Raw genomic sequence first — 20,072 nt, 5'->3', positions numbered from 1 at the left:
ATTCTACATTAGTTTTCTTGGCATCAATATCGTCTCCTGATTTGTGAGTTGCGCACGCATTTAGCGCTTAAATAGTTTATCATTCCTAAATGGGGCAAACTAATTTTGATTTAAATGAGACAAGATATTGAATTATTACATTGAATGCTGGTAATTATTTCGATTTCTTACATTCCCCTCTCGTAAATCTACCTACTACTTGATTTACCGTTAAAGAATTTATTATACTTTGTTTACATTCTTGATTCAAATTTTCACATTAACCTGGTTCACTCCTTATATATTTTACATTTCATTTAGATGTTAATTATAATCTAGGATTAATTCGTCCTGAAATAGTCGTGTTGGTGTTTTCGGTGTTTTCTTCCATGGGAATAGACGTCTCTTCGCTATTAATTGTACCGTTAGTCCTAGGTAGAAAAACTCTATAAAGAGAACTGCGGAGACTCCATTTTGGATCGATTGGATTCGCGTTTAGCTGTCAAAAAACGAATTCAATCGAACATTGCCTATCCTTATAACATTGGACGTGTTGCCATACAATGCCGGGGTATACGCTGCCAAAAATGCTGTTTTTCTCTCCGCAGTTCTCTTACTAGAGTTTTTCTAGTCCTAGGTGATCCGTCATTTGAGTCTATAGAAGTAACTCGTGTTTGCCGGGCAGCATTCCGGTGAGAATGAAATGTTGTGAGCGAGTCCCAACACGAAGCCAGCAGTTGCCAGCCGAATCCATAGATGTCGTATAAAATCCTGCCGTGCATGATTGTGTCGATAACGAACTTTATTACTCTGCCCATCATGTACAATCCTATTGCTGTCGATGTGATATTTCCTAGCCAGGTTGACCAAGACATAACTCTCGTCCAATATCTCGTAATTGCACTGTCGATTATGTCTCCAGAAACTAATGCTCCGAAGTTAAATCCTTGATCATTAGGTTGTTGTCCAATTAGTATCTTATGAAAGACATTCGTTGCTACTCTGCGATCGCCTTGCTCGTAGATCATATTTCTCATCTTATGAAGACTGTCAGCTTCGTACACGCCGCTTTGCATTAGACTCGGGAGCGGTGTATACGACCAAGTTGTAACAATATCTGATGCCTTCTTTTCTGGTGGTGTAGTGTCCCGTAATCGACCATCAGTTGTATACCATTTTCCACCAAACAAACTTTGCTGGTAGCAATGGTGTACAATCTATCTCGACTCTTCGAGTTTGGAGTATTCTTGCTACAGGTGCCAAAAACATTGATTTGTTGTTGTAATCAACTGGAATTTCTTGAAAACATCGAGCCTCTGCTCTGGGTGTAACATATACTGGTTTGCACTCAATGACGTAAAGTACACTCAAAAAAAGTAAACGTTATGCTTATTGATTTTACACATAGATTTTTGCAATTAACGGAGGCATATAGACACTATTTGCTGGCACATTAACCTAATGTGTGTATTTACAAGAAATATTAATCTTACATTCACATTTCATAACTATTAGGCTGCGTTTACGTAGCGATGTGAATGCATGCATTTGGGATGCAAGCATGTAACGCACATCAGAAATGAAAACTGATGTTTTCTCCAGTGTTTTTCTTGTAGTTCTCGTTTTATTTTTTCTCGTCCGCTACCTGTCAAATTCGCAAAATGTCATCCATATTCGCCAGAATCACCACTCAACAGTGAAAATTTGCTCAAAAAGTTAAAAAGTTTTGCTGGTTCGATTAAAAATGGAAACTGGTCCAGACCGTAAAGCACAAAAGGTTAATTACTATTTCATCAATTATAAAACCTTTGTGAACGTCGTCAAGTACAAGCTCGATGATATGCGGAAGCGTATGGAAACCGAGGAACGTGATGCCACTAGTGCAAGTTTCGTGTCCTTCCTGCGATAAGACTTTTACCGATCTGGAGGCAGACCATATTGTGGCAGTACTGTGGAGGAGTTTCAGCACTACCGAAAAAAGATTCACGCTTACTGTTGGCCAAGTTCAACGAGCAATTACAGCCGCTGTACGATTTGTTAAGACAAGTTGAAGATATCAAGCTTGCTCCGGAAATTCTCGAGCCTGAACCGGTTGATATTGACACTATTAGAGGGTATGGATATAGTATTGTTTTTGTTTAGTATTTTCTTCACATTTTTTTGTTTTAGTATTGCCCAACCAACAGGATTTCAAATGAGCAATGGTCCGGCGAAGCAACGCGAACCAGTGGATTCGCTGTGGAAGAAACCCGTGTTGATGTTACCATTGGTGATTCAGACGCAGTGGAAACCACAACACATCGGAAAGATCGTCCGGTGTGTATGACGGAATCAACTGCTATAAAGATTCCGACGATATTATGTCGGTATTGCAACAGCGCGAGAAGCAAAGCTCTTACAATGCAACGAATGATGCCATCAAGGGGCTAGGTCTCAACAACGGGCCAAGTAGTGACGATGAGAAGGATATTGACAATACAGAGAATCCGCTGTTGAAATTATGGATACCGATTCGGATGACGATATGTCAATGATAACGGTGGTGGGTAGACCACAGCCACTGGATTAGATCAATGACATGCTGATAGCGGAAGTGACTCCACAGGAGAAAGAAACATACATTCAGGTGTATCAAGATCATTTCAGTCATATGTATCATTAGATGGAACGACGAAAAGTAAGTGGCATTAAAAAGTTGAATTTAAAATGCGGCCGTACACACTATTCTGAGAAACTCCTGGAAATGGTACGCATGTTACGTAAGATATGAACGTATATCCGTGAACTATTTATTGTTATTGTTGTTGGGCTGAAAATTATTTTCAGGTCTTTCGTACCTGACCCTGATTCCTGCAGGAGATAAGAAAAAACGCAACAGTTCAATGCTACCGAAGAGATAGTTGTTGATTGCCAAGAGAGATTAAAGCTGCATGTGTATTTAGTTTGATAAACAAAAAAATATAGTTTCTCAGTATTTAACATAAACGTAAATAAACACAAAGAATGCAAGCACTTCTAACTACTCGTATTCGTATTTTATTCATACTCGTTCGATTATTTTTATCGCTGTACGGCAGCCAAACTATCACGTTGGTATGCACTTGATAGAAAGACGCCTGTTCGACTCCTTCATCCATACGGTGTCGTGATGTTCTTACTTATCGTCCCGGCTTTTGGTGATGACCGCAAGCAGCCCCTAACCCTTGCAATTTAGACCTTCAATTAGCTGACGTAGCTGGTAATTGTATTATAGTGTTCAACGATTGCCGATTCGACGGCCACCGTGCAGGTCATGGTCGCTTTATTACTTAGAAGAAAGCGGCCGATACCCTGCTCGAATCCGGAACGTTCCACAGCGGGAGCAAGGTGGTCCGGTTGGCATATTACTCGATCGAATTCGGCTTTGTAAATCTTAACCTGGGACCCAGATCTTAACCTGCTCCCACATGTGCTCGATGGTACGACCCATCTTGGTGTGACCTGTGTGTTCGGCGGGGAAATACGTGCTGTTAATGACGGTTATCGGTCAATGTGGTTCGCAATATCATCCTCCAAATTATGTTTACCGAGACCAGCATAATGCCTCCAATGCCTCCCTGCTTCCTTCGCCAATGCACAATGCCTCCCGCATTCCTTAACCTTCAAATGTTCAATGTCTCCTTCATTCTTTCACCTTCAAGTGTTTTTACGCACAATCGAATGCCCTTAGTTAAGAAGAAGTATAAATTCACGCACCGACCAAAGCATTCATTTCAACGATCATAATCGTTGAGGAATCGGTATTTAAACAACTTATCATCTACCGAATGCCACTGACGGCCAGTGTAATTATATGATTGATTGTTTATGATTCTAGGGAAACCCAACCATTCCGGGTGACCGAAATCGTTACCTATTAAGTTCAGGTAAGCTTCACCCGAGGCTTCATCACCTACTGAATCAATAGGAAGACTTATCCCGCAATCGATGATCATGTTCGGTTCTGAAGTTACCGACATATGTGGATATTTATCCTTATCCATAGGCCAGTAATTGTTTAATCATCCACCAATGTTTGATAGTGTGATTCAGCATATGCCAGTGACATCGTGTTTTCCATCTAGCGGCGATTGGTCGACATTTCATAGGTTCCCAGTGTTCCGATGCTCATCATTCGTTGTTTTGAGATGTTCGATCCACTTATCTGTAATTGTCATACCCAGAAGGCAGTCGAATCCAACACCACCTTCATCAGTGGGTCGACAAAGCACCACGTCCTATGCAAATGTGATCACATTGGGATTCAATATGTGCAAGAACTCGTTCTCCGTGGCTAAATAAAACAAAGCTTCGATGTCAACATTCAAATTACCGGAGAACCCTTCGTCGATATCACGTGAGTGGTACAACATTGAGTTTTACTCGTCATGCCGCGAGCGAAGGACCTCCTATCTGTTCAAACAAAATTTTATTATTTTTTCTGTAGAAAGTTGTAAATTTTTCAAAGCAATAACTTACTCTAATTAAAAAAAAACAGCTGTCCCATAAAGTGTGTTCGTCTCGAGAACCACCGAGGAAGTAGTACGAATTATTTCCATCAAACTGGTTCCATCCGTCGTGAGTGTTGTTGATGGCATGTGAATGAGCCACATTCAGCAGCACGAAGAGACCCTGCCCATGTGCTTTATCAACCATATATTTCAACTCCTCTGGTGTGCCATAGTGGCTACTGTCAACGAAGAAACTTGTCATCTGATGGCCAAAACTGGCATAATAGGCATGCTCCATGATGACTATCACCTGAATGGTGTTGTACTTGAGATCTTTGATCCTAGATACAATGTTATCAGCCAAGTTTATATATGTTCCAACACCAAGTTCTTCAGTGGCAATGGCTACGCGGTATTTTGATATACGGAGCACTCGGGGTTTGGCCGATATTCTCTACCCATGGCGATAGTCGATCTACTAGCTGACATCTTATAGCACAGATCCCGCCAGCGTTCGGAGGTAGGATTAGCTCCCATTTGCCAAATGGAAGTTGTTTGTACGGAGAGGCTTTCCATTGCCAGTTATCTGCGTAAGCAAAAACACGTTAGAAACTTTTGGAAGCTTTAAAATAAATATACGCACTAAAATCACCGGCGAAGTAAAGCTACTGCGCTCCTGGAGCCCATTCACGAGCCTCTATACTGTTGTTAGGAGCGATATACAATCCACAGTACCTGTAACGTTGAGTGAACTCTTCCATGCCACCTTCCGGTTGCCTTAGTTTAGTCAACCAATTACGAAGTTCTTTATTTCTAAAAATAATACAAATAAAATCAATTATTATCAAAGTCACATTCATTGTTAGCGACGGTATGAGAGAAAAACGTCGCGCGCAGCACCGGCGAGCGTTGTTTTCGTTGCATAATAAAAAGTGAACTGTAAAAGGATCATAAAACAATCATACATAGCCTCATATTTTTTATTGGTCCAACTGGAGGCATGGACGTAGGATGCTAGGAGCGAAGGTAGAGATTTCCAAACGCGACCGATTCATATCGCATGAACATGTGTTTGTGGATTTCCGGTTGATACTGCGTTTATAAGTTTATTATTAAATACACCGGGGTGTTTTCATGTTTATGTAACCGCGGGCTTTGGTGTGCGTGGATGATCGCGATGGTCTTAAGCTTTTTTATGTTAATATACTGAGTGATGAAAAAAGTGAGATTCCCCATATCACTAGAGTCCCTGGTTGTGTCACCAAGTACCGTGTTGTATAGTGGATATGCTGCCACTATACGCATAACTGCTATGGGATTCCCTATACACATGGGACAATTATGCGTAGAGCGGCAGTATGAGCGTCGTTTTTTAATTGGTCCAACTAAAGACATGAACCTAAGCTGCTATGACCGAAGGTACCGATTGACGATCGCGCGAATGGTGGGTTAATGCTTAAGACCGCGTTTGCAAATATATAAGTGCTAAAACGTTTACTTAATTACTGAGCGTTTGTTCGTTCGGAATGAAAGAAATTGTGAGTGTATATGAGAGAATGCGCAATTGATTGTGTTAGTGAACGATAGTATGAGTCTAATTTAAGTTTTTTTATTCCCTTATGATCAGCTAGGGCCGAGGGTGGTGGCTAGTGGGTTCCATACATCTTTGACCTGACCGACGAAGCTATGGTGCCTTGAGCACAGGTAACAAGGCCTTCATTAAAATAAGTTCTGCGTTTGAGATGTACTTCCCCCAGTTGCCAGACGAATACATTTGAAAAAAAAAGCGTTTGAAGTTTGTAGCACGCTTGGAGTTTACCTAAACATGATAGGAAAGAATTGAAAATACAATTAGGTATTCTGTTCGCCTTTCGTTGTCTGTTATATCATTTTAATTCAATAACAAAATTTCGAAATCTTAAAAATTCTACAGTGGTGTATTATGCTTTTCACCGAAGATTACCACGCGACGGAATCGACTCAAAATAGTAAAAGAATTAAAACATACCATTTTGACTGAATCCGCAAAATTTTGAACAAATATCATGCAGAATATAGGGCATGTTGGCCAGGAATTAGACATTCATGAATTTATTCATCCCCACTACCTGCGGGGGAAAATTGGAAAGTATTTGTTTCTATTTTGGTACCCATTTCATTTATTGATATCCCGCCCATTGAGGGGCTTTTTATTCCCCACTCGATTTTTTAAATTTTTAAGTTTCTTTTTGGGTCAAAACCAAAGTCGTTCGTAAGCTGTTCGTATAATGATCAATTTAAATTATAATAGGTTAAAAATTTAAAATGACAGTTTCGCAATCTTGTTTTTGCTAATTTTCAGTGATAACCACAGTAACCACCAAAAATCAAAATAAATTTAAAAATATTTTCAAACAACTTTTCATGTTCCCTCTAAACAAGGTCCTAGCTAGAGTCTGTGGTATTATATGGCGATTTCGCTTGAACCTGAAACTGAGTCAGGTTCTAACCCCAACCGCTGTCAGTTCATACATTTTGACAGCAGTTGGGGTTAGGAACTGACTCAGTTTCGCCTCAAACAAAACCCACAATAGAGTCCCGTACGGAGGAATGCGCAACACTGCCTAAAATGATGCCCTCTTCTTTGTTCCTGGCACCCACAGTTTTTGCTGTAACTTTGAGTGACTTTAACCGCGTTACACAGTGGAGTGAATTGAAAACCTACTGTTTTGTGGCTCATAGCACTTTATTTATGATACTATTATACGTAATTTAAGTAAGCATGCGTCAAAACTATTAGTGGTAGTAAACAGAGACAGCCTATAAAACGTGGTATTGATGACGTAGATGCTACCATTCGTCCAAAAAAACTGTCACACATATGAGCACAGAGGCAGTTTTAGTTTTAACGCATGCTAGGACCTTCCTATACAAGGAATTAGTAGCACCCGTCGCGCGTTGCTGCGACACTCTGCGAAATAGGAGGAAAACACAATTTGTTCCAAAGCGCCATCTGGCGGGCAGATAATCTCCAACTAATAGCACACAAACACGCCCCATACCAAATACCTACTGTGTGCAAATTTTTATGGAAATCGGTTAAGCCGTTTGGGAGTCTATAAATCATATACATACAAACATTGACTTTTATATATATAGATAGATAGATAGAGATAGATAGATAGAGATAGATAGATAGAGATAGATAGATAGATAGATAGATAGATATAGATAGATATAGATAGATATAGATAGATATAGATAGATAGATATAGATAGATATAGATAGATAGATAGATAGATAGATAGATAGATAGATAGATAGATAGATAGATAGATAGATATATAGATAGATAGATAGATAGATAGATAGATAGATAGATAGATAGATAGATAGATAGATAGACAGATAGATAGATAGATAGATAGATAGATAGATAGATAGATAGATAGATAGATAGATAGATAGATAGATAGATAGATAGATAGATAGATAGATAGATAGATAGATAGATAGACAGATAGATAGATAGATAGATAGATAGATAGATAGATAGATAGATAGATAGATAGATAGATAGATAGATAGATAGATAGATAGATAGATAGATAGATAGATAGATAGATAGATAGATAGATAGATAGATAGATAGATAGATAGATAGATAGATAGATAGATAGATAGATAGATAGATAGATAGATAGATAGATAGATAGATAGATAGATAGATAGATAGATAGATAGATAGATAGATAGATAGATAGATAGATAGATAGATAGATAGATAGATAGATAGATAGATAGATAGATAGATAGATAGATAGATAGATAGATAGATAGATAGATAGATAGATAGATAGATAGATAGATAGATAGATAGATAGATAGATAGATAGATAGATAGATAGATAGATAGATAGATAGATAGATAGATAGATAGATAGATAGATAGATAGATAGATAGATAGATAGATAGATAGATAGATAGATAGATAGATAGATAGATAGATAGACTGGGGCAGCAGGGACAGGAAGGACAGGAGTCTAGGGGCCTAACGAACCCCCCCCCCCCCCCACAGCCCTACTGCGAGTTGGGGTCTTTTGCTAGGATATGGTGGGGCTAAGATTGGGCTCTTCTGAACCTCTAAAAAAAGCCATAACTCCGAAAGCAGTCTGTGCCGCTTCTGCTAAGATCCTAAGATTCCAATAATCTAAGATCTGGGCAATAAAAGCACTCTAGCCCAACCGGAGTGCCAACCGGCACATCAGGATCGACGCCAGTAACATCTTGATTATGGTATACTGGCCATGGCGAACGGCAACGGACAGGACACGGATGACGAAAAGGATGGCGACTTAGGGCTGACAGGCGTGCTGTTCTACTCCCTGAGTAAGGAAGGATGAAACCGACTTGAAATGGCGAGTGGGCTAACAGCATGGCTGCCTCCGTTCCAACAAAACCCTGGCAGGTCTCCGGGTACGTTCGAAACTCGCCATCATTTGGTTGGTGGTACTAGGTTCGGTTGAAGCATTCCCGATTTACGCCGATCCGGCTCTGAACACTACTCCCCATGAGAGATGGTGTCAACCCTTGCATGACCTCACTGCTGCTTTTCGGCAGCATAGATAATCATGGGATCGCGAGAGGCGACTATGTGCAGCGAGTGGAGATAGCGCCCCGGAGTTGGGACCCAATAAAATAAAATGGAGAAACAACAAGCAACCGATATAAATGGAGCAGGCACGGCAAATCCGTTTGCCAGAGGTGGGTTGGTGAGGTCACCGCCACCAATAGTAGCTGAAGTCACCCAGCAAGAGCAGGAGGAGGGGAAGCCGAAGCAACAGCAGCAACAAAAACAGCCGGAGCAGAGCGGAAGGAGCTACACCCCACAAACGCCAAAGGTAGTGGTAGCGAGGCACTTGGTGGAGGAGCTCCACAAGTTCGTGGACATGAGAAACAATGTCCACAAAGACATTAAGGAGATGGTCATCAAAATCCGGAAGGCGCTACTGTCTGCCGTGAAAGAGTACGATACGGCAATGCAGAGGGCAGATTCAGCTGAGCGAGCATCCGCGTCGGCTAAGGCCACTATCCTTCTAGCCCCTCCGAAACAGGGTAAGGAGAGGCAGATTGGAGTGGAGAACACGCCAGTTCCCATAACTCCAAAGAGGACAAGATCCTCGCCAGGAGAAGAAAGACCAGGCGGGTCAAAGAGGCAGACGCTCGAGGATGCTGTTGCTGCCGAAGAAAAGGAAGCCACCTTACAGGGTGAAAGCTGGAGCACCGTTGTAGGTCGGAAGGAGAAACGCGGGAAACAGCAAAAAAAGAAGGAGGAGCGAAAAGGGGAGCAGAAGAGGAAATCAGAACCCTCGGCTCGTCAGAAGGCGCCTAAGGGAGAAGCCGTGCTCGTCAAAGCAAATGACGAGACTACGTACGCAGCACTGCTCAAAAAGGTCAGAGAGGACCCGGAGCTGAAAGATTTGGGGGAAAACGTGTTAAGAGTCAGGCGTACCCAAAAAAATGAGATGCTCCTCGAGCTTAAGAAGAATACTATGACTAGTAGCTCTGCCTTGCAGGAGACTATAACTAAATCAATGGGTGGAAAGGCAGAAGTTAAAGCCTTAAGCCCGGAGATGGTAATCGTGTGCAAAGACCTCGACGAAATAACGACGGAAGACGAGCTGAGAGGTGCTATGAAGCAGCAGTGCAAACTGGGCGAGGTGCACATGACGATCCGGTTAAGGAAGGGATACGGAGGAACGCAGATAGCGATGATACGTTTACCGGTAACCGCTGCAGACAAGGCACTGGAGGTAGGTAAGGTTACAGTTGGATGGTCGAGATGCCTACTGAGAGCCGCCCCACGAGTAAACAAACAAGCAGAGAAATGCTTCAAATGTTTAGGCTTTGGACATTTAGCAGGGGCTTGCAAAGGCCCGGACAGATCCGGGATGTGCTGGAAATGCGGAGAGATGGGCCATCTTGCGAGAGACTGTACGCAGAGGCCGAAGTGCTTGCTTTGCACCCCAGCGGAAGGAAACGACCATCAGACGGGTGGCTTTAAATGCCCAGCGTACAAGAAGGCGACTGCAGGCCAACGGTGATGGAGATGACCCAGATAAACTTGAATCACTGTGATACCGCACAGCAACTGTTGTGGCAGTCTACGACAGAAACTATGTGCGATGTCGCTTTGATCGCAGAGCCTTATCAAGTCCCCCCTAATAACGGTAACTGGGTGGCGGATAGATCAGGAACCGCAGCGATACAAGTAATGGGAAGATTCCCTATCCAAGAAGTGGTAGAACGTTCCTATGAGGGTTTCGTGATAGCCAAAATCAACGGCATCTTCGTATGTAGCTGTTACGCTCCCCCAAGGTGGACAGTAGAGCAGTTCAGCCTAATGCTGGAGCAGTTAACCGAGCAGTTGATCGATCGGAAGCCGGTAGTCATTGGTGGTGACTTCAACGCCTGGGCTGTGGAATGGGGCAGTAGAGTAACCAACACAAGAGGGTGTATCCTGCAGGAAGCTCTAGCGAAGTTAGACGTACGATTGTGCAATGAAGGCTCTGTTAGTACATTTCGGAGAGACGGGAGGGAGTCCATCATAGACGTCACATTCTGTAGTCCCTCATTGACGGTGAACATGGATTGGAGAGTATGCGAAACGTATACGCATAGTGACCACCAGGAGATTCGCTACCGTATCGGCCAACGGAACCCCGCGGCAGTACAGAGAAGGGTGACCGGCGAACGAAAGTGGAAGACGAAAGCCTTCAACAAAGACCTCTTTGTTGAGGCACTTCGGCCGAACGGCGGGACCGAGAACGTGGATGCGGCTGACCTAACAAGAAGGATTGTGGCGGCTTGTGACGCCACAATGCCGCGAAAACTGGAACCACGCAACAAACGGCGTCCAGCTTACTGGTGGAACGAGACGCTTAGTACGTTACGCGCTGCTTGTCTCAGAGCCAGAAGGCGGGCCCAAAGAGCAAGGTCGGAACCAGATAGAGAAGAGCATAAGGCATCGTTTCGGGAAGCTAGGGCCGCTCTAAAACGGGAGATCAGACTTAGCAAGTCAGAGTGCCACAAGGAGCTATGCCGAGAAGTAGACGCCAATCCCTGGAGTGACGCATACCGAGTCGTGATGGCGAAAATGAAGGGTCCGACGACGCCAGCCGAAATGTGTCCGAGCAAGCTGAAGATAATCGTCGAGGGTCTTTTCCCGAAGCACGATCCGACTATATGGCCACCGTCACCGCACGGCGAGAAAGAAGGAACAAACATGGATCGGCAAGTGACTAACGACGAGCTAGTAGAAGCATCGAAGCGCCTAAAACCAAAGAAAGCCCCTGGTCCGGATGGAATACCAAACGTGGTACTGAAAGCTGCGATCCTGGCATATCCGGACATGTTCAGGATAGTGATGCAGAAGTGCCTAAATGAAGGCAACTTCCCCGAAATGTGGAAGGTCCAGAAGCTGGTGTTGCTGCCGAAGCCAGGGAAGCCACCTGGCGACCCGACCTCGTACAGACCCATATGCCTGCTGGATACACTCGGAAAACTCCTGGAAAGGATCATTCTTAACAGGTTGACGAAATTCACGGAAGGTGAGCGCGGACTGTCCAAGATGCAGTTTGGTTTCCGCAAAGGAGCATCGACAGTGGATGCAATTCGGATAGTGCTCGAGAGTGCCGAGAAGTCATCTAAACAGAAGCGAAGAGGAGATCGATACTGCGCTGTGGTCACGATAGATGTGAAGAACGCGTTCAACAGTGCCAGCTGGGAAGCCATCGCTGCAGCGCTGCATAGAATGAGGGTTTCCGACTATCTGTGCCAGATCCTGAAGAGCTACTTTCAGAGCAGAGTGCTACTGTACGAGACGAGCGAAGGACAGAAGTCATTGCGTGTCACAGCGGGCGTTCCTCAGGGCTCCATTCTCGGTCCAACCCTTTGGAACGGGATGTACGATGGGGTGTTAACGCTGCAGCTGCCTAGGAAAGTGAAAATCGTAGGTTTCGCGGACGACGTGTCACTAACGGTGATGGGTGAGACACTTGAAGAAGTGGAGGTGTCGGTGACGGAGACAATAGACGCGATCGAGAGCTGGATGAACGGGGTCAAGCTGCAAATAGCTCACCACAAGACGGAGGTGTTGTTGGTCAGTAACTGCAGATCGGTCCAACGGATGCAGATCGACGTCGGAGGGCACGTGATTGCATCGAAACGTGCATTGAAGCAATTGGGAGTTATAATCGACGACCGGTTCAGCTTCAACAACCACGTTGATTACGCCTGTGAAAAGTCGGCGAAGGCAACGAACGCAATAGCGAGAATCATGCCAAACGTCGGCGGTCCGAGAAGCAGCACGAGACGTCTGCTATCTACTGTTTCGTCATCGATACTCCGATATGGGGTTCCTGCCTGGAGTGCTGCGCTGAAAACCAAGCGGAACCGTGAAAAGCTAAACAGGACATTCCGACTGATGGCCGTACGAGTCGCGAGTGCCTACATAACAATATCGTCGGAGGCAGTATGCGTTATCGCCGGGATGATCCCCATCTGCATTACCCTGGCGGAGGACGTGGAATGCTATCAGCGGAGAAATGCACGTAACGCTAGGAGACAGGTTCGAGCGGACTCGTTGGCTAAATGGCAACAGGAGTGGGACAACGCGGAGAAAGGAAGGTGGACCCACCGACTCATCCCAAATGTATCGGCCTGGGTACATAGGAAGCATGGAGAGGTGAACTTCCATTTGACGCAGTTTTTGTCCGGGCACGGATGCTTCCGGAAGTACTTGCATCGGTTTGGACATGCTTCGTCACCCCTTTGCCCGGGTTGTGCGACCGTGCAGGAGACACCGGAACACGTGGTCTTCGAATGCCCTAGATTCGAAGAAGTTCGTAGGGGTATACCTGGTATGACAGTGGACAATATCGTCGAAGAGATGTGCCGTGACGAACATACCTGGGACGCTGTCAACAGAGTGGTCTCGAGCATACTCTCCGAGTTGCAGAGGAAGTGGCGTAGAGACCAACAAGAAACCGCAAATCGGGTTTCGAGAGAAATTCCGTCGCCGGGGAACTCTCCAACTGTGTAGACTAGGTCCACCGCCGGGGACCAGTTGAGTAGTGCGTGATGTAGCACCGAGTTGGGTCGTCGGGGCGCCTGGGAACCGGCCGTCAAGCTTCACCGGAATCGCTGAACCGACCTCGACATCCTTCCGGGTAGCTCGTGAGTAGGCTATATCCACCGCCGGGGATTGGACCGAATAGACCGCGTCGCAGAGCTAGCAGTGGGTCGTTGGGGCGCCGGTGAACCGGAAGTTACGCTCCAACCGGAATCGCCGGATAGACCTCAGCACCTACTGTATGGCCCGCTAAGTAGGCTAGTTCCACCGCCGGGGACTAGATCGAGTAGATCGGGCGAAACGGAACGAGAGGAAGCCAAAGAGCTCATGAAATTGTGGTGCTAAAACAAAAGAAGAATCGGTACCGGGGGAGCCTCCTTCGCCGGGGAACTCTCCGTCGGCGTAAGCTAGATCCACCGCCGGGGACTAGACTGAGTAGACCGCGACGAAATACCACCAGTCGCCGGTCGTCGAGGCATCAGCGAACCGGACGCTCTGCTCCACCGGAATCGCCGAACTGACCTCGACATCTGGTTGGTTGGCTCGGTTTCGGGAGAACTTTTCTCGCCGGGGAATTCTCCGTCGGAGTAGGCTAGGTCCATCGTCGGGGACTAGACCGAGTAGTTCGCGAACAAGTCTGGTGCTCAAAGAGTAAACGGCGTTGAATGGTGCGAGAAGGGAGTTGCGGTGCTAACCGGCACAAGCGAGCCGCAGGGCTCGGTGAATTAGACAGTCAGAAGTTTGCCGCTCAGACTGTACTCGTAGGGGAGGAGTACTAAGCCTCGACTCACAGCCAGCTTTCCGACTGCCATGCAGAGCTTGCCAGTCTGTGTGGATGGTAGAGAATTGGTGGTGTGTAGAGGAGTGGGGCTGTCACCCTACGGAAGAAACGAACTAGTAAGTAGTTGAATTAGAGTGCGTGCTATGCACATAATTTAATAACAAAATTTCGAAATCTTAAAAATTCTACAGTGGTGTATTATGGTTTTCACCGAAGTTTACCATGCGACGAAATCGATTCAAAATAGTAAAAGAATTGAAAACATACCATTTTGTCTGAATCCGCAAAATCTGGAACCAATATCAGCCAAAATATAAGATGTTCATATACTGATCAATTTAAATAATTTTTTTTAACTATCGCGGAATCGAATAGATTAAATATTTAAAATGACAGTTTCGCAATCTTGTTTTTCGCCAATTTTCAATGATAACCACAGTAACAACTCAAGATAAAAATATTTTCAAACAACTTTTTATAACAGAGAACAGACATCCATGATCGAACAAAAGATGGGTGGGTAATGTCTGCGACATAACCGGAGAGATGTAGAATACATAAGGAACACGTTCTTCAAACATGTTGATACTCATTGGAATTTTCGGACAAAAGGTGATTTGGGCGAGGAATATTTCAAATTGTTCTTTACAAAAATGATGGTGGTCCTAAAAAGGACCGGTTTTGTTGGCGTTGTTGGCCTTGGTGAGGGAGATGGCTAACGATGAAATTAATTGTTAGCATGAGGAAGTCGCGTAGTACTGGCCAATGGAAGAACAGATAATAATTGATTCCTGAAAATCAATTTTTCTTTATTCATGTAAATTATACATACTTACAAATCTAATAGAAGATTCCTGGTCATATTTCTGAATCATTAGTGCGAACATTGTGTAATTTGGTTAAGTACAATGAAAGTTACAAACTTTCCAAACTCGACCTTCTGTTCCTTCAGAAATATTGAAATGGGGTGTCTATATTAAAGCGTTAGTCGTGGTCACAATAAAAAAAGATGGGTGGGTAATGTCTGTCACATAACCGGAGCGTCGTGATTTCAATTCGAGACGTTAATTTAAATCTAATAATATTCAACAAAATCACGTTTGAATGGGAAATTTTCAAATAATTCTCTATGGTAATAATGGTGGTTCTGAAAAGAACCTTTGGTATCGGCGTTGGTGTTGATGGTGATGCGCTGGATCGTTGGATATTTTTGGCATGATAGTTACGTGCCTGGCGAACTGTTTTGTAGCCTCGAACAAAACGACAAGACTGGCTTCTTCGGGTACCATTACGGCTGAACTTTATAAGCTTAGCTCGACTTTGAAATCCTGCACAATCTCACGAATCAGACACTGGTAGAGCCATTTTGTTTGCTACTAGCACGGAGCTGCACAAAAAAATTATTTAATGCAGTTAGTTCACAGAGGCTGCCAAAAAGCTTGAATAGAAGCATGCGACTTCAACATTTCTCTTAAACACATGCAACAACACATTCGTTTTGGTAATACTGATAATAACAGTAGAAAGGAATGGAAAAACAGTGCACGAAATGAGCGAGAGGATAATATAATTTTTTGTTCCGTGTGCAAGCTTCTTCTTTCCACACAACGTATTATGTTGATTGTTGAAAATTTGTTACACACCTTAAAATGAAAGTTTCAGTTTAACTCTCACTAGAACACAATTGATTGGTCCTGAAAAGAACCGTTGCTTTTATTATAATTTACGCCCACTCCCAGCGGACACTGTGAGCCAGTTTGATTTCTTTTGCGAGAAAGTTACGCACTTGGCGCACTATTTTGTATCCTCAAACAAACCGACCAAGTAGGCATCACTGGCTTCGTTACGGCTGAGTTTTGTAAGCGTAGCTCGACTTTGAAGTAATACACAACCTTACGAACCAGACGCTGGAATGTTAGCCAGCGGATTAGTTTCTTTGTTGCCCTTTATTTGGGGCGAAATACTGGCATGGCAACAGTTCCTGATCGGTAGTTGGTTGCGATAGGCCACCAGTAGCTGGGGCACTTTTGCGGACCGTCATCATTGCCAACTGTTTTCCTCCGGTGGACTGGCTGCTTGCTAGCGCTTGAACGAATACGAATGATGAGAAAAACCGACCGACCAATATTCATATATGAAAACACGAGAAAGCACTACTATCACTCTCTCGCTCGTTTTCGTGCCATTCCTGTGCCTTTCCTTTCCGTTCGGCTACCAATACTAGCATAACCAAAACGAATATTCTGTCTTTCCATCGCCTTCAATCTAGTGGCCAGTGCTAGCAAACTTGTATGTTCAGTTTTTCAATAACAACATTCCAACAATATTTTCAAAGAATGTTGCAGATTTGAAAAGAAGGAAGGAAAAGATTTTCACAAATTTAAATTCTTTTTTTTTTTTTTTTTATTCATTTCGTTTATTTGATAGGCACAAATGCGTTAGCTTGGCGGTGCCAAATGCTTTTGTTTTTACATTTTGGATATCTTAAAACTAGGAGGTTACAATGTTGAAATATTTTTTTTTACAAAGGAAAAGAAAGTTTACAGCTATCTTAAGACTAGAAATAAGATTCAATATACAAAAGAGGGCCAAAAGATTTTTTTATGAAAAAAATTTAAAACAAGGGATTCACTTTGATATACAAGAGGGGGAGTAATAGTATTTTACGAAATATTTTACGGTTATCTTAAAACTAACAATATAGTTTAGTACACAAAAGGGGGAACAAATATTTATGAGAAATTTCACAGAAATCTTAAAACTAGGGATTCAATTCTATTTACAAGATGGAGGACAAGAGTTTCAATAAAGAGTAAAAATTATAGCTATCTTAAAACTAGGAATACAGAATACTAATTTGAATTTTTTAACTAAAACTTATGCTTGGTCAAGATATTCAAAGGGTGGCTTATTTCCGCATCAGTGTAGCAGCAGTTGTATCAAAGACAGGGGAGAGACAGGGAAAGAAGAGCAAAACTTGCAACTTTCGCTCGAACGGCGGGGGGGGGGGGGGGGGGGAGGGAGATCAGCGTATCAAATTTGCGCCTCAGTCTAGTAAGTCGTCGAGTACCGGATTGGCGGATGGTATTCTTCGGACCCGCGGGGAATCCTTCAAAAGTCATCGGACCTCGAGTCGCTCTCGCTTCAGTTTCCTTCTATGCAGGCGTAGTGGTAAGGGCGACGGCGGTTACATAGTGGCACTCTGGAGCTGATCGGTTCCACAAGGCAGGAGGAAACTCTAAAAACGAGAAATAAAAGAGAGGGGCTAAATTGGGATATTTATCGTTTTTATGAAGGTATAAATAAGGGACATATAGGGGAAATCACGAGTTGCCAGCATATCTCGGACTGGTACATTGGGTGGTCTACCTCGGGCCCGAAGGGATTCCTTTAACTGAGACCTGGCGTCACAATACCCGGCGCACACCCAGACAACGTGTTCGATGTCGTGATAGCCCTCGTCACAAGCGCACAGACTACTCTCCGCAAGCCCAATACGCCGCAAATGCGCATCCATGGTGTAGTGATTGGACATAAGTCGGGACATTACACGAATAAAATCCCGACCCACATCCATCCCCCCGAACCAAGGCTTCGTTGATACCTTTGGGATAATCGAATGTAGCCATCGTCCAAGTTCCCCATTGCTCCACGAGGTTTGCCAACTGTTGAGCGTCCTCTGACGACAAATACTAAAAAATTCATTGAAGCAGATTGGTCTTTCGTATATGTCACCATTTAATGCGCCCACCTTTGCTAATGAGTCGGCCTTTTCATTGCCCGGGATAGAACAATGAGAGGGGACCCAAACAAAGGTAATCTTATAAGATTTTTCAGATAACGTACACAAGGACTCCTGTATCTTCCCCAGAAAATACGGTAATTGCTTTTTAGATTTAAATTCTTTTGTCTTATTTGTTAGCGGTGATACTGGCCATGGGATGGTGGGGCAACACCCACATTCGTTTGTTATGATGGTATTAGCAGCATAAAGGAATGGAAAAGCAGTGCACGAAAACGAGCGAGAGAGGATAATTTAAATTCTCTTTCTTTCTTTCCACACATCGTATTTCTTATATAGCTTTCTGAAAATTATTTGTTATACACCATAAAATGTAAATTTCAGTTTAACTTTTATTAGAACACAATTAATTGGTCCTGTAAAGAACCGTTTATTGTTTTATTGCGGGAGCATAATTCAGACGCACTCCCCGCGGACACGGTGAGCTAGAAAGCACTATTTTGCATTCTCGAACAAACCGACCAAGTAGGCATCGTTGGCTTCTCGGGCCATCATTACGACTGAGCTTTGTAAGCGTAGCTCGACTTTGCAGTCCTGCACAATCTCACGACCCAGACGCTGGAACGATAGCCTACTCTGTTGCCCTTTAGTTGGGGCGAAATTCTTGCAGGGCGACAGTTCCGATGAGTCACCAGTAGCTGGGGCACTTTTTCCGTCCGTCGCTATTGCTAACTGCTTTCCTTCGGTGGACTGGCTGCTTGCTAGTGCTTGAACGAATACGAATGATGAGAAAAACCGAACGACCAATATTCATATACGAGAAAGCACTACTATCGCTCTCTCGCTCGTTTTCGTGCCATTCCTGCGCCTTTCCTTTCCGTTCGGCTACCAATACTAGCATAACCAAAACGAATATTCTGTCTTTCCATCGCCTTCAATCTAGTGGCCAATGCTAGCAAACTTGCATGTTCAGTTTTTCAATAACAACATTCAAACAATATTTTCAAAGAATGTTGCAGATTTGAAAAGAAGGAAGGAAAAGATTTTCACAAATTTAAATTCTTTCGTGTTATTTGTTAGCGCTGATAAAGGCTATTTAGTTTGCTACTAGCAAGGAGCTGCACAAACAAATCGATTTATGCAGTTAATCAACGGAGGCTGCCAAAAAGTTCGAATAAAAGCATGCGACTAGTGTACTTTGCACGTTCTATATTTTATCAATACTAGAGAGGATCAATAAAATAATTCAAATTGTAATAGCGACATGCAATTGTGGCAACACTGGTCATGAGATGGTGGGGGAACACGCACATTCGTTTTAGTTATGATGGTAGTAGCAGCAGAAAGGAATGGAAAAGCAGTGCACGAAAACGAGCGAGAGAAGATAATTTAAATTCTCTTTCTTTCTTTCCACACATCGTATTTCTTATATTGCTTTCTGAAAATTATTTGTTATACACCATAAAATGTAAATTTCAGTTTAACTCTTATTAGAACACAATTAATTGGTCCTGTAAAGAACCGTTTATTGTTTTATTGCGGGAGCATAATTCAGACGCACTCCCCGCGGACACGGTGAGCTAGAAAGCACTATTTTGCATTCTCGAACAAACCGACCAAGTAGGCATCGTTGGCTTCTCGGGGCATCATTACGACTGAGCTTTGTAAGCGTAGCTCGACTTTGCAGTCCTGCACAATCTCACGACCCAGACGCTGGAACGATAGCCTACTCTGTTGCCCTTTAGTTGGGGCGAAATTCTTGCAGGGCGACAGTTCCGATGAGTCACCAGTAGCTGGGGCACTTTTTCCGCCGTCGTCATCGCCGACTGCTTTTCTTCGGTGGACTGGCTGCTTGCTAGTGCTTGAACGAATACGAATGATGAGAAAAACCGACCGACAGATATTTATATAATCGCGCTAATATGCACTACTATCGCTTTCTCGCTCGTTCTCGTGCCGTGCATGAGCCTTTCCTTTCCGTCCGGCT

At 43.7% G+C, this 20,072-nt stretch overlaps 3 pseudogenes; 1 reads left to right on the top strand and 2 right to left on the bottom strand.

Moving 5' to 3' along the window:
• The first annotated feature begins 1,723 nt into the window (after positions 1-1,723).
• LOC131687246 (general transcription factor IIE subunit 1-like) lies at positions 1,724-2,641 on the top strand (annotated as a pseudogene).
• A 1,090-nt stretch (positions 2,642-3,731) lies between these two features.
• LOC131687245 (uncharacterized) lies at positions 3,732-4,370 on the bottom strand (annotated as a pseudogene).
• Positions 4,231-7,605, bottom strand: LOC131689438 (1,4-alpha-glucan-branching enzyme-like; annotated as a pseudogene).
• Positions 7,606-20,072: the final 12,467 nt, after the last annotated feature.

The sequence above is a fragment of the Topomyia yanbarensis genome, chromosome 3 (assembly GCF_030247195.1).
Source record: "Topomyia yanbarensis strain Yona2022 chromosome 3, ASM3024719v1, whole genome shotgun sequence".
Lineage (NCBI taxonomy): Eukaryota > Metazoa > Arthropoda > Insecta > Diptera > Culicidae > Topomyia > Topomyia yanbarensis.
Note: the sequence above shows the minus strand (reverse complement) of the source record. Positions and strands in the feature narration are given on the sequence as shown.